Source organism: Myotis daubentonii, chromosome 7, assembly GCF_963259705.1.
Source record: "Myotis daubentonii chromosome 7, mMyoDau2.1, whole genome shotgun sequence".
Lineage (NCBI taxonomy): Eukaryota > Metazoa > Chordata > Mammalia > Chiroptera > Vespertilionidae > Myotis > Myotis daubentonii.
In genome coordinates this window covers 31,650,875-31,674,924 of record NC_081846.1, presented here as the reverse complement: position 1 = coordinate 31,674,924, position 24,050 = coordinate 31,650,875, and the positions used below count along the sequence as shown (strand labels likewise).

Genomic DNA, 24,050 nt, shown 5'->3' with positions numbered 1-24,050 from the left:
AAAAGGGGAAGTTACAAGTTACTCAGACATTTCAAGGGTATGTTATTATAGATGCAAAAAGACAGATAGACTCAGTTAAGGTAAAGGTTGACCTTGTCAGTGAAGGTACCGGCCTAGGATGTAACTACCCACCATAACTGCTTTTAGTTAAAGTTTAATTTCAGACCATCCTTTGTGGTTACTTTAGGTCTCTGAGTTTGCAAGACCGCCATGCGGGCCTTCCCTGAGCTTGTCAGGTTCGCATGTGGCCCCTTTCGTCCACAATTTTAAAATATAAATATATTAAAATAAAATAAAAACCTCGCTCAGAAAGATCCAGAGGTATGGGAAGCTGCCTATTGTCTTCACTAGCAGAGAGGTGTGGACAAGGAACCCGGAAGGCTGGTGACCCTTGAAGCCCTGGCAAAGGTCAGAGCTGTGCACCCACTGTTAGTCCAGACAATGGAGCTGAAGCAACTTCCCCACTTATTATTATGTAAATCCTTGCTGATGGGCTAGTCTGCCTATTACTGGAAATTGCCTGCCTAAGGGCTATGGGTGTATCCCAAACCAATAAAAGTTTGGCCAGGCCTGAGCACCAGTGGAAGTCCTTCCCCTTGAGTTGGACTTGTCCGCCTGGCCCCCCAGCATTTCCAAATTATTATTTCTTGTCTTGTCTCTTTCATTCCAGATCCTGAGCCCTGAACCACGTGGGACGTGGGGGAAACTTTACACACAGAGTCCTCACCAGACTCTAGAGGGGCCTGAGGCACAGAGGAGATGAAGAAGTCTGCCTTCCCTGCCCAGGGCATCTCCTGCCCTAACAGTCACCCTGCTAGCCCTCTCTTGGTGTGCTGTGTGTGACTGGCACCTTTCCTTGGCAGGCTGGCCACATGCTGCCATGTGTTGGGTCAATGCTTGTGGTCCTTCTATTCCTTCTGGGCATTATGAGGTATAAGTGAAGACATGGACTGTGCCCCAGACTCTTGCCAGAGAACCCCATGTGACACTCTGGCACCTGGTCCCTTGGTCCCCAGGCCATGGACATACAGTTCTGTCTGGCTCCTGATGAGGACTTGGGAGCAGGTTAGTGGCAGAGCACAGGCCTGGACTGTGGAGCTAAAATGCATTTTAAAAAAATATGATTTTGTGGTTTCAGAGAAGTAGGGGGAGGGAGAGAGACAGAAACATGAATGATGAGAGAGAATCATTGATCAGCTGCCTCCTGCACAACCCCTACCAGCATCGAGCCGGCCACCCAGGCATGTGTCCTGACCGGGAATCCAACCATGACCTCGTGGTTCATAGGTCAACACTCAATCACTGAACAACACTGGCTGGGCAGGCAAATGCATCTTTAAAAACAAATTGTTATCGCTTCTCGGCCTTTTGCTGAGATCAAATGTAGTATCTGTTCTTATCAGTTTAGTGTCTGATATATCCTCTACCTGAGGACAATATATTGAATGGGTTTTCGGAGCAGGGAAAAAAATGTTCTTTGAATTGATAAATGAGCACATGAGACAACATTGAGAAGTTGAAAAGAGAATGTGGTGAGAATTTTTCTCCCTCTGTCCCTTAGCCTCAAACTTTACCAGAGCTGTTCTCCACATCTACAGCTCAAATTAGGTTTCTTTTATTATTTAAAGACTAGGGTATTAGGCACCTGCTCTGCACCTGGCTTTTTTATTTACCAATATTGTCTTGGAAATTGCTCCTTATCTACATATAAATAGCTTCCTCTACCTCCTTTTCTTTATATGTATTTCTGTGGTCATTTCCAAGTAGTTTTTTGGTTTTTTTACAGAATGCCTTTCCACAGAAACAGGAGTCCCCAGACATTGCCAGAAATTTCAGGATAACTCTTGGATTCATTTACTCACCTTCAAAATTCCAGGAATACTGGGTTGAATAGACCAGTATTCCTCTTTAGGTGGATTCGAATTTCAAAAGAGGCCTTGCCCTAGCGGGTTTGGTTCGGTGGATAGAATGTCGGCCTGTGGACTGAAGGGTCCCGGGTTTGATTCCAGTCAAGGGCACATGCCCAGATTGTAGGCTCGATCCCCAGTAGGGGTGTGCAAGTGGCAGCCGATCAATGATTCTCTCTCATCATTGTTGTTTCTATCTCTCCCTCTCCCTTCCTCTCTGAGATCAATTAAAAAAAACAACAACAATTACAAAACAACAAAAACCAATTACATGATAGAATTTTGGGCAGGAGGGGTGGTCAGAGATAGGTTGGACTTTGGATAGAAGACTTTATCTGTGGTGTCCCTGTTAGGGGCAGGAATAGAATATTGGGGACCAGGTACAATTATAAGAAATATTAAACAGGTTCTGTTAACCATGATGGTTCTGTTATGAGTAGAGGAAGCACATTCTAACCTGGCTAAGTCTTGTACGCCCTGGGACCTGGGAGCTAACACTGGTATGCAGTTCATCCTCCTGTCCTGAGAACTGCCTGTCATTATGGACAGATTTACAACCTCATGGTTGAAACAATCCCAGTCCCTAGTCCCAGAGGCACCTGCTCTTTACAACTCCCAGCCCCTATCACCTGTAATCTGGTCCCTGGATGCCTGGAGGCATCAGCCCTCTGAAACCCCCTCCAGCCCTCATGACTTGTAACCTGTAATGTTTATCCCATGCCTACTTTCTTTCCCATGCCTATAAGTCCTACTTTCTCACGTAATCTTTGTCCTTCTACCTAATATAAGCAGCTGGCTTATGGGTAGAGGCAGAGCAGATTTTAGTGGATGACCTGCTGCTCTCCCATACTGCCGGCATTATCGGAATAAACGCTCATCTGTGATTCACCTGTCTCTGCTTAATTGTTCAAGGAGCAAGAGGCAGCCTGGACCCCTTGGTGGTCCAGTTACATCCCCAAATCCAGGTGTTAGGGTACAAGGTTCTCTGTCTATCCAGAGATGAATATTCACCTTGCCTCCCGCCTTGGGGCTTTATAATAAATGCTACCCTCCTAATACTGAACTCTCATGCAACCAATCAGCTCTTCTGCCCAGCTTCTCTCATGATGTCAAACAGGCCAGAAGCCATTGGCCAGGGACACCTCAGAAAGATGCTAAGAGGTCAGAAGAGTTTCAGCTGCTCCCCAGAGCTCCCTGGGGTGGGCTTGGTGGGCAAGGCAGGCTTCCCTCTCCCCCCACGCAGAGCAGGTCCAAGTTTATTGTTTACATGTCAGTCTCTGAATAAGCTTTGAGCTGAAGAATATGTGCTTTGTCCTAACAATCTACATGGCCAGCAGGGGCTTCCTTGTCATGGATATCCAACCCTTTTCCACTTTGGGCCACTGAGATTCACCAACAGATGTCAGTCCCATCCAACAACCTTCCTGTCAGACTCACACACCGGAGAGAGAGAGGGACTGTCCAGACCTGTCACAGTGAGTATCTTGTCTACCAGATAGACTTCTCTGTGAAATAAGGAGAGCTTTCTGGTTTTGACATCAGTGCTTGATGAGTCTGTTCAGTGTCAGTCCTGCCAGAAGGGATCCCCTCTGGCCCACAGAGCTCAGAGCAGCACTTCAGATGATGGTGTATTCCCCAGAGTAAGTGCCCACTTGCTCTCTCAGACCAGCCAAGCCACTGCTTGGACCACTGGTGGGGCCCTTCTTTCAGCTGGAAGTGTGTTGATGAGACTGAGGGAGCAGTTTCCAGTATATGTTTGGTTTGTGTGAAAGAAATTCAGTTGCAGAATTATAGTGTCCTCAGGTGCACAGTGATCGGGTAGAGGAAAAAGCACAAATCCATCCTGACCACCACCAGCTGGTGTCAGAAGGTCCCCTCCTACCTGGAGGATGGCACCGCCAGTGTTTCTCCCTCCAGATTGTAAGGAAAACCTTTTTCTCCACCCTCTTATATTGGGGGCCTGCAAATTAACTGGCAAAATACAGATTAGCAAGAGAAGAGACAGATGTGTGTTTTTTTAATCCTCACCCAAGGATATGTTTATTGATTTTAGAGAGAGAGAAACATCAGTGTGAGAGAAACATTGACCAGTTGCCTCCCACACGTGTCCCAATCAGGTATTGCCTTGATCGGGAATCAAACCCCCCACCTTTTGGTGTACAGGACAATGTTCCAACCAAACCACTCAGGCCAGGGCCAAAAAGACAGGTTTTTAATTCACATATATGCTAGGGAGTTGACAGAAAAATGTGACTCAAGTAAGCTTTGTGTGAAAGAAAGATTAGATATTACATTTAAAGCACTTAATACAGTATCTGGCACATAGCAAGTGCTCAATTAACACAGCTAACCTCTCTAGAAGCAGTGGGTAAAACCAAGTTCATTCCCCCTTGAGTCATCCATTCTGGAGAATTAGAGTTATGTTCATACCCTGCCTGCACATCTCCAGAGCATTTTCTTTCTTTCTTTTAAATTTTGACTTAAAATAAAATTTTATTTTTCAATTACAGTTTACATTCAGTATTATTTTGTATTAGTTTCAGGTGTACAGCATAGTGGTTAGATAATCGTAGACTTTACAAAGTAGTCCCCCTGATATTTCAGGTACCCACCTGGCACCACACATATTTATTACAATACCAGAGGCCTAGTGCACAGGTTTGCACACCGGTGGAATCCCTCGGCCTGGCCTACAGGGATCGGGCCAAAACCAGCTCTCCGACATCCCCTGGAGGGTCCTGGATTGCGAGAGGGTGCAGGCCAGGCTGAGGGATCCCACCGGTGCATGATGGGGTGGGGAGGGACTGTGGGAGGGCTCCAGGTCATGTCTGGCCTGTCTCACTCAGTCCTGATCAGCAGGACCCCAGCAGCAAGCTCACCTACCGGTCAGAGCATCTGCCCCCTGGTGGTCAGTGTGCATCATAGCGACTGGTCAAACTGTCCAACGAATAGTCGGATACTTAACATATTAGGCTTTTATTATATAGGATTATTGACTATATTCCTTATGCTATACTTTACATCCCTGGGAATTTTTTGTGACTACCAATTCATAGTTCTTAATCCCTTCACCTTTTTATCCAGCCCCCCAACTCCTTCTCCCCCCTAGCAACTGTCATCCATGGCACTTTCCCCACCACTTAACCAGTTCTTTTCTTGTCTGAAAGTGAACGGGACTGAGTGGGTTCCCATCACAGTTGCTCAGTGACCAACTCTCCAGGAATGCCTGTGGGACAAATACATTTTAGGGTGTGTGAATATGCGGGGGGGGGGGGCGGCGAGGCGGGGGTTGGGGGGTGGTCACTAGGTTTGGAAATGAGAGTTAGGGTGGTGGATTTTTCTGGCTTGAATCTTTCTTCCATCCCTCTTTCCATCACAAATCCACAGCTCCACAAAACAGTTATTAAGGCATGGCTTGCCTTTGGGAGAAAAGCTTACTACACATTTGGCCTTTGGGTCCAGGAGGAACTGTGCTTGGGGAAACTGGCGAACTGCAAGGCTACAGGGTGAGGCCAAGCTACAAGGACCAGAATAGAAAGTCTAAATTTAAACTGTGTCTTGGAGGGTTCAAGGAGCCTGGGGCCTGTGGGCCCTGAGGCAGCTCCCTTCCAGGGGGATCTCGTGAGGACAGCTCTGCCTTCCTCCCTCTTCCTTCCTCCTTCTTCCTCCCTCCTGCCTCTTGCTTCCTGCCTCTTCCCTGCTCCCTCCTCCTTCTTGCTGCCTCCCTGCACCCTACTCCTTCCTGCTTCCTCCCTCCTCTCCGCTCTCTCCTCTCTGCTCCCTCCTCACTCCTGCCTCCTCACTCCAGGAGTGGAAAGTGTTTGGTTCTTGGCTCGAGAGCTGGTTTCCTCCCAAGGAAATATTGTCTCACCGCAGCTGAGGCAGGATCTGCCCCTGGAATTTCCCTGCTGTGAAGAAACACCCACTGCTGAGTGGCTGGGACACACCTAGAGCCTGCCTGTGCACAATGCAGAGGGGCCACGCCCAGAGATACACAGATGTAAACAGAAACACAAACAGGCCAGGAAAACCCTGGGGCCCCAGGAGCCAGTTCTGCTCCCAGCTCTGGCTCCACCTCCCTGTGCAGAGGTCTGAGTGAATACCTCCTTTAATGAACCCATTTTTTCACCTCTACAATATTAAAATAGATCTCTTAAAAATCCAAACAGAACAGAACTCTAAGGGAATCACCCTAGAAAGTTCTCTATTTCAAAGATTTTTCTTTCATTGTTCAAAATATTTTTGAAGTCCTTTTCTATTTTCTGAAAAAGTCCTTTCAGAACCAGTTTTAGGCACTCACAAGTCGGCCTTGTTACAGACCCAGACATTTCCTTTTTGCCTAGAGGGATCACTGTCCGTGGTACCCAGAGACTTTGGGCTGGTTCCAAATATCCAATTCAAAAGCTTCCTGTGAGGATGGTGAGAAGTGTCTGGCAGGCATCATCACCACTGCAAAGCTACTGATGGCCTAGGCCAGTCCCCAGAGAGGCCAGTCTCCTGGAGGGGCCAGTTCCACTCTCTAAACCCTCAGCCACAAGCAGGGTCCTGCTAGAGCCTTAAATAGTCCAATATTCAGACATGGAGGGCCCTGCACACCATTGGCCAAATGGAAACTTCCAGTTTCTGCCACAACCTCCCAGGGCAGCAGTTTGGAAGAACCCCAGCCGAGCCAGCCAGCGTTTGTGCTTTTGTGTGTGTTCACGGAGCCTGGAGGCCAGGGGTGTCACAGACCTGATCACGTGGGGAAGGTCACAGCCCAGAAGCCAGCACACAGACTGCACCCAGAAACATCAGCAGGAGAGAGAGCACTAAGGAGACACACCCAGACACATTGGGTTGCCCGGAAACCCATAATGCCAGGCCTACATCAGGCAGCTCAATGCAGACCCTCTCATCAAGCGAATAAACCCACCAGGAAGTCAAGTCAGAAACAGCTGTGTAATTAAAGAGCCTGCTCATCCATACACCAAAATGCTCACCCAGATTTAGATAGGCAAGGCCCCCCAAACTTCCTATATGGTGATGGGGCATCTCAGTGACACATACACTCTCCTGAGTGGCCAGTCTAGACTCCTTACCTCCCTTTGTTTCCTCTTGGAAAACCTTTGGCTTTCCCATCGTAATCAGCCGGTGACCAAATAGTCTATTTCTGTAACTTCTTAGTATTAGACAAAGATCGCTCTTTTGAAACGTCCACAGTAAGTCACAAAGAATGCCTCTGACCTTTGTTTTCAAATTCAATATGCAAACACTAAACACACAATGAAAACTTAGAGGACAGTTTTTCAATTTCACAGGCAAGCCAAGATTTTTCCATTTCGGGATGGAGGAGAGAGGCAAGTTTACCAACTTTTCAGTGATTCTTAAAATCCCAACTTGGTGAAGAGGATACAACAGCAACTTTGAGCCTGAAAGTGTAGCATGAACAACAGGAAAATACGCCTTCTGGGCAGCGCCCCTCAGTTCTGAAGAATGGGTATAAACTGAGGACTGGACCTCCATCTGGTGTCACACTGTGTCTTTATTGGGGAGCAGGCAGAACTTCTGGCATGGGGTGTTAGGCTGCCTGTCTAGTGGACAACTGTGACCTCATTTGGGTCCAAGGACAACCTCTCTGTGTAGATTCTGCCCCCTTCTCTATATATTTCATACACTTGTTGGTTTTGAATGAGATAACCTGGTCTCCCTGGCCTCTCTCCAATCCCATCACCAAACAGGACCCACCTAGAGACATCTTTCATCTACGCACTGGATGTGACCAGGCCCTCCACTGCCATGCAGATCCTTCTGCCTGTTGTAAAAGACCAAAGAAACCCAAGCGACACTTAGAGAGAAATGGAGTTAGACAGCTTTATTACACTTGTGGTCTCGGAGGAGTCGCCTCCAGAGTTTGAGCAAACCAATATGGTGGAAGCTCTTATTTATGCCCCTTTGGCTTCTTTGTCCCCCAGATATGGATCATACTTCCGGACTTTTCACAGGCTTTGCAAAAAACCCTGTGGGTTGGAATGGGGGCCTTGAGACCTTATCTAAGGGCCTGGCCTGGCGCCAGTACTGATAACCCCCTCCGGGGTTTCATGGTTTATGGCCTCTAAAATGTGAGCATTTGGGTAACAGGTCTTGCAAGACCAGATTGTGGAGGAAAGGGTCAGTGACTTAATTATAGGTTATCAAGAATGTGCATTAGGTTACTGCACAGACTCAGATTGCTGGCCCCCAAACATCAGGGTTACATTGGAATTGGGCTTTTAGCCTTCCCATGCCCTTGTTCCTTTTCCCTCTCCTCGCCTTCCCCTACAGGGATTCCCGTGTAAATCTGGAACAGCCACCTTTAGTGACCTGAGGTCTCCACATGTTCAACCTGTCCTCCCAGAGATTAAATACGACACCCCCCCCCTCCAAATTCCTTTCTATTCTTTTTAAAAATATATATATTTTTATTGACTTCAGAGAGGAAGGGAGAATGAGAGAGAAAGGGAAACATCAATGATGAGAGAGAATCATTGATCAGCTGCCTCCTGCACGCCCCTCACTGGGGACTGAGCCTGCAGCCTAAGGAATGTGCCCTGACCAGGAATCAAGCCGTGAAACGTGACCTCCTGGTTCACAGGTTAACATTCAACCACTGAGCCGCTCTGGCTGTGCTCCTTTCTAGTCTTACTTTTTATGTCTGAAAACATTAATCGGTTCCTCACCCAAGACAGAAATAAATAAAAAAAAAGCCTACTAGATTTAATTTTCCTTTTTATTCCTCACCTGAGGATATGTTTAGAGAGAGGAAGGGAGAGAGAAGCATCGATGAGAGAGAGAAACATCGACAATTGGTTGCCTCCCATATGTCCCCCTACCAGGGATTGAACCCACAACCTAGGTATGTACCCTGACTGGGGATTGAACCTTGACCTTTTGGTGTACAGGATGATGCTCTAACCAATTGAGCCATCAAGCCCGGGACTATATTTAATATTTTTTAAGTGAAAATTTTCTCTATGTCAAAAGCCACAAACAAAACAAATTGAAGAGACAGAAGACAAACTTGGAAAATATATTTTTCAGACAAATGTGGCAACAGAGGCAAATATCCTTAATTTCAAAGGGCTTTTATAATAGGGCACCAAAGAGAAAGATGGCAGATGTGCGTAGGCAGATGAATCAAAACAATGAAACAAGTGGCTAATAAGAGAAGAAAATTTTCAAGCTCCTTAATACTCAAAGCACGATAAAATAAAACTATTTGAGATAACATTTCCCCTTATTGCCTATCAGACTAGTAACGGAATACCTACTGTTGGGCAGTGGCTTTCTCATGAATTACTTTTAGAAATGCACAATAGCCTGGCCGGCATGGCTCAGTGGTTGAGCATCAGAACCAGGAACCAAGAAGTGGTGGGTTCAATTCCCAGTCAGGGCAGATGCCTGGGTTGCAGGCTCCATCCCCAGTGGGGGTGCATGCAAGAGGCAGCCAATTGATGATGTTTCTCTCTCATTGATGTTTCTTGATGTTTCTCTCTCATTGATGTTTTTATCTTTCTATCCTCTCCCTTTAAAAATAAATAAAAACATATTTTAAAAAAAAAAAGAAATGCATGATAACTGAGAGATCCTTTTGGAAGAAAATTAACCCTTAAAATTACCAGTACCTTTTTTTAAAACAAAGAATGAGATAAAATTTCTGATTTTTTATTTTATTTATTATTATTATTTTTAAATATATTTTATTTATTTTTTACAGAGAGGAGGGAGAGGGACAGAGAGTTAGAAACATCGATGAGAGAGAAACATAGATCAGCTGCCTCCTGCACACCCTCTATGGGGAATGTGCCCGCAACCAAGGTACATGCCCTTGACTGGAATCGAACCTGGGACCCTTCAGTCCACAGGCCGACACTCTATCCACTGAGCCAAACCAATCAGGGCTTATTATTATTTTTTAAATCCTCACCAGAGGATATTTTTCCATTGATTTTTTAGAGAGAGGGAAGGAGAGAGAAATATTGATGTGGGAGAAACACATCGATTGGTTGTACCTGGACCAGGGCCCGGCCTGGGGAGGAGCCTGCAACCGAGGTATGTGCCCTTGACCAGAATTGAACCCGGGACCCTTTGGTCTGCAGTCTGATGATCTATCCACTGAGCCAAACCAGCTAGGGCACCAGTACTGTTTGACCTGTCAATCTCACCTGTAGAATCGTTAAGGTATGCAAAACATATAGCTACAAAAATGCTCATTGCATTACTATTGCTAAAAGGAAAAAAAAAATGTATTTATAACTTCTATTTCTTGAGAATATACCCAATTCCTCTCGGCCTGTTTTATGTTATATTTATTTAAATTCTCAACACACGGTGCCAGAATGTTATTTTGTATTTCAGTATCATAATAAAGAATGCAGTTGATTAGAAATATTCTGAGTTGGGGTGAGTCTGAGAATTAACTCAGCCCCTTGCTGGCCCTTTGACCATAGAAAGGGACTTCTTTCCCCTTCAATTTCCCACTCTGAGGTTTGTGGGACATGGGACCTGGGCTGAGTGAGACCCAGGAGATGGGCAAGGACACCGTGGAAAGAAGTTGGCAGAGGAACAAGTGGCAGGCTCCTGGGAAGTAGCTGGGAGGTTGGATTACAGGTAACCGGAGCCTGTATGCTGAGCCATATGTCTGGGGTGAAAAGTCCTTTACAGGAGGGGCCAACAGACTTCTCTGGCTCCCCCATCACCCACCCTGCTGTCTCTCTAGTGTGGCGCTGTCCCACACCATGGCCACAGGGAAAGGTGACCCGGAGAATACACTTTTGTGGGAAAGCTGCCACCTGGCCGGAACTTTCCTCTGTCAGTTCATTGAATTCACTCCTGTTCATACTGTCCTCCCAGAGCTCCCTAAGGTGCAAGGGTTCTCCAGCAACTCTCTCCCCAGCAGGACACCTGCATGCTCAAGACAGCCTTGAAAGCAGATTTACCCTGTAACTTGGAACCCTCCCCGCAGTATGGCTGCTTCTGCAGGTCCCCGTGACAGAGCCCAGCTCTGGGGGTGCAAGCCCAGAGGTTCTCTTTCTCACCACCCTTTGTGCATCCCCTCAGAGTCTGTCATTTCCTCTTTTCTTCTAAACTGTCCCCTGGCCCTGCCATTTCTTTCCCTCTCATCCGGGGGCCTCAAGAGTTGCCTGGCTGGTCAGTCATGCAGAGTGCCATCCAGTTGACTTCGAAGTAACACACCCCTTCCATTCTCTTGTTCTAGCCTAGGGTGTTCACACTTGATTTTTTTAACCATTGATCCAGGCCTTTGGCTGCTCTCAGGCAGAACATCAATGCTGAGCTGCCTGGGTTGGAAGGGAATGAGGTCTAAAACCCTCCCTCCTCACGTGGCAGCCTCCCCATCCCACCCACCCCAACAGAATCCTTCCTCTTTCACATTAATTTTTTCTCTCTCCCTTCCCCTCTCTCTGAAAAATCAATAAAAAACTTTTTAAAAAAAAACACTTCAATATTTTTGAGGCTATACATGTGAATACACGAAGATCTAGCTCATTCATTTTACAATATAGACTACCTCCAATGAGCAAGTTAGAGTTCATTTTGTCCTTCCTTTGTTTTCACTTTTTTTTCTATTACAAACTGCGCTTCAGTAAAGATCTTTGTACTTGTTTTCAGGAGCAACTGTGCTGAAGCCCTCAGTGGGAGACACCCAGTGCAGCATGGCTGGGTCTGGAGTATGCACACCTCCCGAATTACTAGGTATTGCCCCCTGGTCCCAAAGTACCTCCCGACAACAGTGTCTAAAAGTACCCATTTCCCCCACATCCTCATCACCATCTGGTATTTTCAGATTTACTATTTATTAAAATGATTTTCTTTCATGTTTTCCAGTCAATCTGCTCTGCCCCCAATTTTTTTCTTGATGTTTATGCAGCTGGGCTCCTCTTTCATCTGGACCTTAACTGACAATCCACCCAGGGCCTCTGTGCTCTGCACGGCACCCCTCCCCAGGTTCCCCCTGTGGAGCTCCCACTGCAGATAGCCTTCTGCCCACGCTGGTGTCTTTGTGCCAGCCCAGGACGAGTTCCTCCTGCACAGTCTGGAGCACCTACTCTCCCCAGGAATCCCTGGGATGTGTGGGGACTCTCCCCCTGGGAGGAGCTGAGTCTTCTCCATTACTGCCCCTGAGCCTACATGAATGAGGCCTGTCTAGCCCTGATGATGTGAGTACATGCATTCGGGAATTATTCAGTTCTGAGCTCCAAAAATAAATAAATGGTTACATTTCTCCTGTCCCCAAGGGTGTTCTGCAACATACACCTGCCAATGAACCAAAAACCATATCCTCATGTCAGGATGGAAGAATACAGCCAAAGACTGTGACCTTTCTTCCCAGGGCAAGCCTCATGTCTTTATCAGCTGGTGGCATTTATTTATTTTTTAAAATATATTTTTATTGATTTCAGAGAGGAAGAAAAAGATAAAAACATCAATGATGAGAGAGAATCATTGATCAGCTGCCTCCTGTACACCTCCTACTGGGGATCCAGCCCACAATCTGGGCATGTGCCGTTGATCAGAATCGAACCCAGGACCCTTCAATCCGCAAGCTGACACTCTATCCACTGAACCAAACCGGCTGGGACCATCAGCTGGTGGCATTTAGACACCAAACCTTATTCTAGGTTTTTATGCCCCCTCTCCCCCTCCCGCCCCCTTTAAGCTAGATGGGTTGACTATCAACACAGGGAGTTATCTGGTCTTCATAATGATTCATTTCTCCTCCTGCTGGTCCCTAAACGAACGGAAATGACATTGTCCTCATGTGTCTATGCTAAGACAAAGAGATTGCTCACCTATCTGGTTCTGATAGTCTTTTGAACTTTGTATATACCCAGTTTGTATATTCTCATGCACCCATTATGGGCTTTGCCCAAGATGTGTCCCTGGAAAAGATCTGGGGGATTGCTTCCTAAGGTTGAGATCCGTCACCTGCTTTAAGGAGAACCCCGAGGGCTGCTGGCTGAGCCTCCTGCTGCAGAACAGTGGCCAGTGGGATGCATCAAGGGGCCCTTACACTTGCACATTTTAGCTTTTGGAGTGAATCCCTTGCTTGGTTCTAGGGCCTAGGCATGAGATGGGTACTTTAGAAACTATCATTTTCCTATAAACAAATGGTTTGTGGTTCTAATGCTCCACATGGTGCCCCCTTGTCCAACCATTCCCAGGACTGAGATAGGGAGATGAGGGGTTCACAGTGGCCAGTGCGGCCTGAGGCCCTTTGTGCCCCGCTGATCACCTGCTGTCATTTAAAGTGTACGCAAAACTCCATTTCAACTGTTTATTAGAAGCTGCTTTCCAGAGAATAACCCAGACCAACAGAGCACAGGTGGGCACCAGCCCTAATTGACCTTGTCTGACAAAGGCTACTGGAAGCTCAGAATGCCTGCGGAGGTGCCAGGAGGCACAGTGACAAGCCAACCACAGAGGAAGTCACCCAGAAACCCGGGGAGTAGAAGTCCTCTTCTCAAGTGCCTGTTTTCAAAACAAATGTTTCCTGATGGAACTCGGAGGGAGTCCTGGGCAGCCACCAAGACGGGTAATTGGGCCATGTCAGGGCTTCTGAAGAGACCGAGGAAGCTCAGGGCCACATGCCTGCACAGTGAAGTCTCTCACCAGGCCCTTTTCTCCAGGTTTTGTAGATTTCTGAATTCTCTCTAGCTGGGAAATTTGATCAACCACTGAAGTTTTAAAAAGAACTAGGTGAAGAGTCACTCCCCTCCATCCCTGGCAGAACAGTTTAAATCTTGTCTTGAATTAAGGGTTCTCTTAACTTCTAATTACTGCATTAGAAATTGATATTGTTTCTTCAAGATTTACTCAAACCAAGGTTTTTATTTCTCAAAAATGTCATCTCACTAATTAGCATCTTAAAGTCACTTTACCCCATCGTTTAACTGATGACCCTTCATAGTTTTCTGCCACACACTTCTCAGTGACTGTAGCACAGATCCTTCCAATCGATAATCTTACATGAGGAGCAGATGGGTTGATACATCCATTCTGCTGTGGTTGCTATACTTGGCTTCATCTTACCAACAAGTTAGTTAATGTCAGAAGCAAGGTGTAGGTGTCCTATGATTCCGTTCGTGTGTCTGGCTGTGTGCTTAATGACATACACATAATTTTACCATGGTGAGCTGGAGCTGGCTCTCATCCCTAGCTAATTGTGCACATTCCTCCTCAGCTCCACATTCACTGACGTCATGTTGGTAGCTTGAAATCAGCTATGATGGGAATACTTACACCAGGAAAATTGGCAAATGAATCAGGGCTTTTTGTTGGAGGGTCGGGGGTGGGGGGAGGGTTTAGAACATATCTGGAGCCTGGCTGGTGTGGCTCAGTGTCGACCCAGGTACCAATAGGTCACTGGTTCAATTCCAGGTCAGGGCACATGCACAGGTTGTGGGCTCGATCCCCAGTGGGGGGCCTGCAGGGGGCAGCTGACTATGTTTCTCAGCGATGTTTCTCTCTCTCTATCTTTCTCCCTTCCTCTCTCTCTAAAATCAATAAAGGGAAAAAATAATAAAAGTGTATTTTAAAAAGAAAAAGAAAATATCTGGAGGAAACAAGAAACCAAAAACAGTTACCTTTGCAGAGTGAAACTAGAAAGCAAGAGTATTGAAGAACATTTTTGTTTTTGAATTTTTTATCATGCTCATCACTAGTTTTTAAAAGATTTTTTAAAAATATATTTTATTGATTTTTTACAGAGAGGAAGGGAGAGGGATAGAGAGTTAGAAACATCGATAAGAGAGAAACATCAATCAGCTGCCTCCTGCATACTCCCCACTGGGGACGTGCCCGAAACCAAGGTACATGCCCTTGACCAGAATCGAACCTGGGACCTTTGCGTCCGCAGGCCAACGCTCTATCCACTAAGCCAAACCGGTTAGGGCTTATTGATTTTTTGAGAGAGAAGGGAGAGAGAGAGAGAGAGAGAGAGAGAGAGAGAGAGAGAGAGAGAGAGAGAAACATCGATTGGCTGCCTCCTGCTTGCCCCCTACGAGGGATAAAGCCCACAACCTTGGCATGTGCCCTGACCTGGAATGGAACTGGCAACCTTTCGGTGCATGGGACAACACCCAACTGAGCCACACCAGCCTGGGCTCAACTATTTAAAAAAAAAAAAAAGAAAACTTTCTTTTTTAAGAACAAAGACTTCCCGAAGTGTTTATTAACCCCACACCATAGGCAGGAAACTGCCTGTTGAGGAAGAGATCAGAGCCTGGAGAGGATTTATAGCAGTTGCCCCAGTGGAGTGATATCCTGGGACAGGAGTTGGGGACTGGGCAGGGGCAGGGCCCTGAGGAGTAGGGAGTACAGCAGCAGGCGCTCCTTCTAGAACTTTGTGCCAGGTCTGAAAGGAGTGCCAAAGTAATGCCAGGCCCCCAGCCAAGACCTCAGGCCAAAATTAGGGTCACCAAACCCCAAGAATCAAACAGAAAAATGGGTATGAAGATAGGACACCGAAAAGAGTGCATCTCTAGGGAGGGTAGGGGAAGGCAGAGACCTGATACAAAAGGCAGGGGTCACAGGAGGATATTTTCGATTATGGGGCTGGGGGGCAGCTCTTTAGGCCATTCCGGAGACCATTTCCCTGCAGCTTAAATTAAAAGGGGACTTTAGCTCTGCCTAAGAGGGTGGAGGGCAAACTGGGGCAGTGAGGAAACAAGTAGAGACAGGTTCCTCAGCACTGGGGAAAAGGCTCCCCACAACTCCCAGGGGAGAGTCTGCAGCCACAGTAAACAAGCTCCAGGGAGAAAAGCAGAACTCCAGGCGGATTCCAGAAACCTCGCCATGCTGCAGAAAGGACCCCTAGAGGCCCTGGTCGGTGTCTGGGGATGGGGCAGGGGTTCCCATCGGAGGATTTTGGAGAGGCTTGAAAATTCTGAGCAGAGATAATGGAGGCCCCAGGTGCAGAGACGGGCTACATCCAAGAAAATAGATCTGAGATGCAGTGAGATGCGGGAGCTGGAGAGTGGCCCCAGAATAGGTTGGCAGGACCCTACTTCTGGGGGACCTCAAGGCAGCACCTCATTCCTCCCTGCAGGCCAGGATGCTTGGGAAAGAGACTCTCCAGGAAACTGAACCGGGAGCATTGGCCAGGAAAGGGAGGGGACAGTGGGAGGATGGAGTGGGCTGCTGCTCCTCTTGGCAGCAGCCAAATGCCACAGTCTGTGCTCTCCAGGACCCCCCCCCCCCGGCCCCCCCGCCCCGACATTTCCAAACTCCACCCGACGGCTCAGGAAGCACCCTTTGCAGACTTGTCAAACAGGCCTGCCACTGGTTACGAGGGAGTCAAAAACCCCATTTTATAAACACCTAGGGCTGCTTCCAAGCAACCAGAACTAACAGGGCCATGACTTGGCCGCCTTCTTTTAATTTGCTGCTAGAGTCCTTCATTTTTTTAAGATAAATTAGATGCACAAATCTCCTATCACTGGCACAGGCTGTTCCCTATCTCCTTTCATATTACTGCAGCTGGATTATGATACACCAGCAACACCCTGAAAATGCTATTGAACCTATTGATCAATTATGGTTAGCACTCGCTCCCTCCTCCCCCCCGCCCCCAACCCCATATCAATTACAGGTAAACTAAGTTAGTTTCTGCTGACATTTACATGTTCAATTGTGAGTTCCCATGACATCACTAAATCATAATATCCAACAAATTCAGCTACTTGGGACATATTTTACAGCAAACTCATTCCCAAAAGCCTGTCAGGAAGCCAGCATCCCATCATGAGATAATCAGTCATTCACTTAACCAATATTGAGACCGTGGCTGCTGTGTGTGTGGTGCCGAGTGCCAAGGATGCAGACAGGGCCTGGCCCTATGAGGAGAAGATAGGCCTATGACTACGGTGCCACCCGCAAGCTGTACGCCTCAAGGACAGCCCTGTGCTGTATTTGTGACCGTATCTCTTGCACCTAACAGGAGGCCTAGAACTTGGTGCACAATAAAAATTTTTTTTTTTTTAAATACATTTTATTGATTTTTTACAGAGAGAAAGGGAGAGAGATAGAGAGCTAGAAACATCGATGAGAGGGAAACATCAATCAGCTGCCTCCTGCACATCTCCCACTGGAGATGTGCCCGCAACCCAGGCACATGCCCCTGACCGGAATCGAACCTGGGACCTTTCAGTCCGCAGGCCGACGCTCTGCCCACTGAGCCACGCCGGCCGGGGCCACAATAAAAATTTGAAAATGAATAATATATAACAAAGATTTGGGAGATCAGGAGGAAGTGGTTAGCTCTGCTAGGGAACTAAAGAAAGCTTTGCAGAAGAGGTGCACGAAGCTGGTCTTTGAAACATAGGAGTCAACAAAGCAGTCCAGGAGGGCAGCAAACAGGCAGGCATGATGTGGCGAGAGGTCAGGCAGGAAGGAAGGCAGGATGAAGAAGGATCTTGAACTGAAGGTTACAGATACTAGGCTCTGTTCATAGATTCTACCATCCAAATGACAAACTCTTCTTAGAATTGGAGCTAAATTGCCTTTTTAGAAGATTATTTTCCTTTTTTGTCCAGTAGTAAAACCATGCTGTTTCCTTTCTCACCTTGACTGCTGGGAAACTCCTCAAATACTGGGTTCCTTATACTTTTTTGTATCCCTTAACAGTCCTATGTAGGACTTTTCACCTACTACATCTTATATTAGTTCTGTGTTGCTATAAAACAATATAATGACAAAAGTTGCCACTTAGCCCTAGCCCAGTGGTCGGCAAACTGCGGCTCATGAGCCACCTGCAGCTCTTTGGCCCCTTGAGTGTGGCTCTTACACAAAATACCGATTTCTGCGCATGGGCCACGAAGTTTCAATTGCACTGTACATGCGCTCCCACACGTGTTATTTTATGGAAGAGCCACACTCAAGGGGCCAAAGAGCCGCATGTAGCTCACGAGCCACAGTTTGCCGACCACTGCCCTAGCCAGTTTGGCTCAGCGGATAGAGTGTCAGCCTGCAGACTGAAGAGTCCCTGGTTCTATTTTGGTCAAGGGCACATGCCTGGGTTGTAGGCTTGATCCCCAGGGGAGGGTGTGCTGGAGGAAGCCGATCAATGATTCTCTCTCATCATTGATGTTTCTATTTCTCCCTCTCCCTTCCTCTCTGAAATCAATTACAAAAAAAAAAAAAAAAGTCGCCGCTTAAAGCAGTACACATTTATTATATCACAGTTTCTCACAGAAGTCTGGACATCCTGGACTGGGACTTCTGCAGGGCTGCCATCAAGGTATTGGCTAGGGCTGAGGTCTCATCTGAGGCTTGACTGGGGAGGAATCTGCTTGCAAGCTCATGAGGTGGTTGGCAGAATTCAGTTTCTTGGGGGCATCAGGGAGAGGCCTCAATTTCTTGTTCCCTCTGTAGGCAGCCCCAACGTCGCAGCTTGCTCTGTAAAGAAGGTGGTTCCAATTTTATGTAACATTATCGTATACACATAATCACATCTATCCCACCACCTTTGCCCTATAATAAGCCCCACCTACACAGATCTCACCCACACTCGGGGGTGGGGGTTACACAGGGCATGAAGACCAGAAGGAAGGATCATGGACCACCTCAGAGTCTGTTGCCATAAGTCCTTGTCAGATATTAACCGTTAAGTGAACTACTCCTTTTGGCAACTGAAGGTATCACTTCCATAGACACACATATTATCTGCTGAGGAAGAAAGTGAACTGTCTCCCTGCTAAGAATGCTCACCACCCCCGCCTCTATCTACTACAGTGCTGGGCATGGGTGTGCAGGTTATAAATATGGAACAAAGAAATGTTTTAGGATTCATATCATTGCTGAAGGACCTGGAGTTTTCTACCATCAGGGTGATTATCTGATTGTCATAAATTTCTCAATTGATATGTGCAATTTAAAAAACCCCATAAAACAGTTATAACAGTCACAAAATGAGAACAAGTTCAGACATCACCATTATGAATGGGCTCTTTCCTAGAAAAATGTCTCCTAGCCCCTAGCAGCTACTGTTTCCTCCACTTTACAGATGAGCTATGTACATGAGTACCATTTTCCAATTCTGCTAGCGCAAAATTTCACTAGCACAGGATAAGTGCATGGGCGACAGAGCCGGGTGGCCTGGGCTGATATCAAACTTCACTTACTATGTGACTTTGGACAAATTACCTAACTTCCCATAATGATAGCAAATGCTTTACTACTTGCTATGTGTAGGCTCTTTACGTATATTCAATTCATATAAATTCATATAACTCATATAACCACCCTGGGAGGTAGGCACCATTAGTATCCCTACCATTATTCTCACCTCACTTAGGTGAGAAAACTGAGGGATAAGAGTTAAGGCCTGGGTTTACTATTCTTAGCCTGAGCAAGAACAGGGAGAATGAAGGGTAAGTGGTGGACAAGACAACCTTGAACAAAGGAACAGCAAGCAGGATGCTAGTGCCAGCAGATTCTAACTACTGTCCCCACTGCTGTCCCTGGCCAGGGAGGACAAGTAGAAACTGTGTGGGTTACCATTTGAACCTCGTGTACGGACTAAGATCTCGTGCTGAGCTCTTAAACATGACTTGCATCCCTGTGCAGGGTACGAGGACAAAAACTAAGCCAGAACGCCATCATCTGGGAAACTGAATTGCGTTTTGCTTAAAGCTAGCCTCACCTCAGTGAAAGTTCCTCTATTCCAGGGGCTGGTGCCCAGCCACAGGCTCCGTTTCAGCTTCTGCAACTTCCCACCAACTTCACAAGGGCAAAGGGCATCTGCCTTAGCCTGTGAGCAAGAAGCCCAGCTGTGTGGAACCAAGGCTTCCTCATGCTCCGATGGCTTGGGAGGGAGGGGGCCTTAACACTGGGAGGAAGCAGATAGAGCTGACAAAGATGCAACTGGAGGAGGGGCCCTTTCAGAGAAGTCAGGCTCCCCCATTACTGCTGAGGAAACAAGAGAATGCACCAGGGAGGGGGTTAGATGCTGGCAGGGAGACAGCGCTGAGCCTCCCTGGATCTGGGTGTCCCTTACTCTGCATTTTCCTCCCACACGCACCTTCTATCTCCTCTGTCTGAGGAGAGCCCCAAGAGATTCCAAAACCCCACAGAACCAGACGTCCTCTTAACCCAGGACCCCTTCCTCTGCACATTCGTCCCTTCACCCCTGTACCTCAGCTGAAGGCCACCCTGCCTGTCTGGCTTCTCTGGAAGGGCTTAGCAAACCTCACTCAGAAGCAAACATAGCGTTTCTTACACTTTTCCCGCCAACATGGCTGGGTAATAGCTGGGAGGCTTCCCCGGTGGCTGAGACACCCACAAACTGAACGCACCGCTGCGCCGACAGGACCCAGCTTGCCGCGGTCACACAGTCCCCATTCCTGCCCTCACTCCCTGGGACATTACAGCGCCCCTTGCATCTCCCCAACGCCCCTTTTCTGCCTGCCTATCTCCCTTTTCTTCCTGATGGCTGGGAGGGGGTTCTCGGTGCTCCGGGGCTTACTGCCCTCGAGTGTGCCCATTTTCCCGTGGGGCGGGCGCGGCGAGCGCGCGGAGGGCTGGGGGTGATCTCCCCGCTTGCCGGGCCGTGTGCGCGCGCTCCAGGGTTCCCCTCCAGGTATGTTTGGGGACCACCAAACATACCGCCCGGACTGCACCCCAACCCCTTGGGGAAAACGTGAGGCCCTTCCACAACCTGGAGGCATTGGCGGCCCGGCTCCGCACCCGCCTGATCCCCGTCCCCCAACTTGCAGCCCGGGAGGGGCTCGGGTCGCCAAGCGCGGAGGCGTGCGGGCCAGGAGACTGTCAGCTTTGCGCGCACACGTGGGGCTTAGGGACCCGGAGGGACGGAGCGAGCAGCGCATCTGGAGAGGGCACAGCTCCCCGCAGGTGATCTCGGGGTCTTGCCGGGGTCGCCGCCCGAGCCCGGGCACAGGAGGCCGGGGTCTGAGTCGGGAAGTGAGGGAGGCGGCACCGCCATGCTCCAGTTGAGCCCTGGAAAAACTCCGGCGCGCGGCGGGGGAGGCGGGCCGCTGCCGGGGACCAAGGGAACAAAGGCGGCCCGCGGCCGGATGCAGTCATGGAAAAACCCATCAGGGCGCCGGGGCGGGGGCGGCAGGGGAGGGGCGGCGGGCGCCCAGCAGCCCGGCCGCCCTCACCAACCGCCCGGGCGGGGCCGCTCTCGGCCCCTGCCCCAGAGCGCTCCTCGGGGGCGGAGCGGGAGGCTCGGGAAAACGGAATATGCCGGCGGGGAGGGCTGGGCTGGGGACCGAGAGCCAGAGCCCCCAGGCTCCGGATGCTGTGGGCCAGCCTGCCCGCCGTGCACACGCTGTACGCCGGCCCATGAGGGGAGGGTGGCCACACACGGGACACTCGGGACACACGCGGCGCTGCACACGGCCACTTGGCCGTAGCGGCAGCCGCTGGTGGCCGGCCAGTAGGGGGCGCGCACAGACCCAAGCAATGGCGCGGACGTGTGTGCCGCGGCGCACACTCTCCTGCACACACATGATTGCTCACACGCACGTGCTCCCAGACACGCGAGCTTCCCGCAGCTCCCAGGGCAGAGAGAAGGAAAGGGTCCCACCGAGTGGGGCCGAAATAGATACTCGCTAGGGCCTCCCTCGGAACCTCAGAAGCTGCGGCGGGGCCTTAGAAGAAGTCGCAGATAGGGTCCTTCACCCTGGACCCCGTTTTACAGGGATGGGGATTGGGCCCCCTAAAGCCGCTGTGCCCGGGTCCCGCCCCAGGGCTGGAGTTAACGTCCCCTGCAAGACGCTGCCCGCCCTGCCCTAGTCTCGTGAACCTGCCTGGAGATGCGAAAGCAGCGCGCTGTGTTTTATTCTGTAGAAAGGGAACGTCTTGGTGCAATGGACCCAGGGACTCCTGAGGCCTTTCCAGTTCTGATTTAGGAGGAAAGAACCGGACCCAGAGACCATAAAAGGAGTTGGTGGGAGATGAGAAAAAACCTCCGGTGCCTGGTTTGAACTCAGCCACAGGCTCTTCCTGGTTCAAATATCCCTTTGTTTATTTGTGCTGCTGCCTGCTGTTGGGTGTCAGGGGAGGCAAACCTGAACCAGTGGGGCCCCTGGGGTGGGGAAGGGATGTAGAATAGGACAGAGTTTGGGGGCCTAGAGCCAGCCTCTGGGAGCAGAGGAGACCCCAGGCTCTCCGAGTTGGGGTGGCAGGTAGGGGTTCCTGAAGGCCAGAGGGCAATGAAGCAGGAAACCATGACTTCAAAAAGGTTCAAGTTCAAGAAGTCACCACCTTTATGGGGCCTGGCTGTTGGAGCTGTGAGAATACAGTTGTGGTTGAGGTTCTGGCCACCACTTAGAATACAGGATCAACATAGTAGGGACACCAGTCAGATGACAGGGTCAAATGAACTGACATCAGCTTGTGGTCCCTTGGGGAACTGAGGTTGTAATCACATGACCTGGCCCTGCCTCTCTTAGCTTCCTGGTTTGGGGGAATCTTGGGCCTCAAGTTCCTCATCTGTAAAATGGATATAAGAGCTCCTCCTCCGCAGGGGTATTTTGGGAAATGAAAATGGATATAAGTCCCCCTTCTATCCCGCCTTCTCAAAGTCCCTGGTCACTAGGGCTCCTTCCAAGTCCGTCTCCTGTGAGCAGGTGGGGTCCAGTGGGATGAAGGCTGGGGAGCAGCGCCCCCTTGTGGATATCAGGAGGGCCGGGTCAATTGAGGAAGACACGTATGGGCTAACATGGTTATTGCCTAATGGCGTCTGACAAGTTGGAACCTCCGCAGTGGTTCTCAACCTTCTGGCCCTTTAAATACAGTTCCGCATGTTGTGACCCAACCATAAAATTATTTTCGTTGCTACTTCATAACTGTAATGTTGCTACTCTTATGAATTGTAATGTAAATATCTGATAAGCAGGATGGTCTTAGGCGACCCCTGTGAAAGGGTCTTTCGACCGCCAAGGGGGTCCCGACCCACAGGTTGAGAACCGCTGAACCAGGGGCTGGTCGTGGTGCTCCACTCAGGGATACCTTTCCTCTGACTCAGTTACCCCCTCGAACAAGCAGAGAGCATGCTGCTTCCCCACAGCAGCCTCTCCTCTCACAACCCAGCTTCTCCAGCTTTAAAAGGTTTCTCTCAATTCTGCCCCCGGAGGAATCCACGCACTTGGCATTTACACTGCGCTTTATAGCTTACAAGCACGTTGACACAGTACTTGTCCCTGAGGCGTACTGTTTCTGGGTGGTGGTGGCGCTAGATGGATAGAGACGGTGGTTTACAGCATGGTTCCAGCACAGTTTGGAGCCTGCTTCCTCCATCCAGCTTCGTAACCAGGACAACATTCAAAATACTGAATAACCAGAGGACTGGCAGCGACCAATCAGAACAGACCTTACCACAAACACCAGGAAGGGGGTGGGGGTGGGGGGGCAAATGCTTGTGTAGCTATGGAATATTCTGGAATAACCCCAACCTCACTGGGCCTCAGTTTCTTCATCTGCAATTTGGGCACGGTGACTGTAATAGTACCGCTTTTTAGGGCTGTGGTGAAGACTAAATTAGCTAATGCATGTAAAAGATTGAGAAACCATAAAAAAACACCTAATAAGAGTTAGCTTTATTACCTGTCCTGTGTCCTCTCAAACTCAGTGACTCAGGGTGATTGCTACTTTTTAGGGAGACTCCTCAAGTAAGTCCACTCTGTGTGCTTGGGCTCACCTCCTGCCTGCCACTCCTGCTTGTCTGGCCCTCCAGTTATTCTGCTTTCTAGAAGTGCTCAAACTTTACCATTCATCTGAATTTCTGAGGGACCTTGTTAAATTTCAGTTTCTGATTGAGTAGATCTAAGTGGGGCCTGGGATTCTACATTTCCTACAAGCTCCCAGGTGATGCTGATGCTGGTCTGAGAAGCAAGACTCCCAAAGAGTATTGCAGAAACAGAATTGTCAGATAAATGATCTGTAAACATTTATTGAGGACCTACGCAGTGCAAAGAGCAAAACATTCTGAAGAATGGCTTCCAACCTCAAGCAGCAGGGTCATTGCACAAACACAGGTTAAAACTAAAAATCAGGCCAAGGGGCAAACGTGCCAGACAGTAGGTGGTGAATCCATTCTCTGCCCAGTAGCCAAAGCGATGCTCTAAACAAGTAAAGATTTCATAA

General features: G+C 48.7%; 1 long non-coding RNA gene and 1 pseudogene across 2 annotated transcripts; one reads left to right on the top strand and one right to left on the bottom strand.

The window, feature by feature from the left end:
• Window positions 1-1,352: 1,352 nt before the first annotated feature.
• LOC132238999 (U2 spliceosomal RNA) lies at window positions 1,353-1,476 on the top strand (annotated as a pseudogene).
• A 16,613-nt stretch (window positions 1,477-18,089) lies between these two features.
• Window positions 18,090-20,987, bottom strand: LOC132238346 (uncharacterized). 2 transcript variants are annotated; one of them, XR_009453770.1, is made up of 3 exons: window positions 20,599-20,972; window positions 19,585-19,847; window positions 18,090-18,338 (listed from the first exon to the last, which is right to left on the bottom strand). It is a non-coding gene; the product is annotated as an uncharacterized LOC132238346 (long non-coding RNA). The 2 variants fall into 2 exon arrangements; XR_009453769.1 differs by having other exon boundaries at window positions 19,585-20,987.
• Between the last annotated feature and the right edge of the window lie 3,063 nt (window positions 20,988-24,050).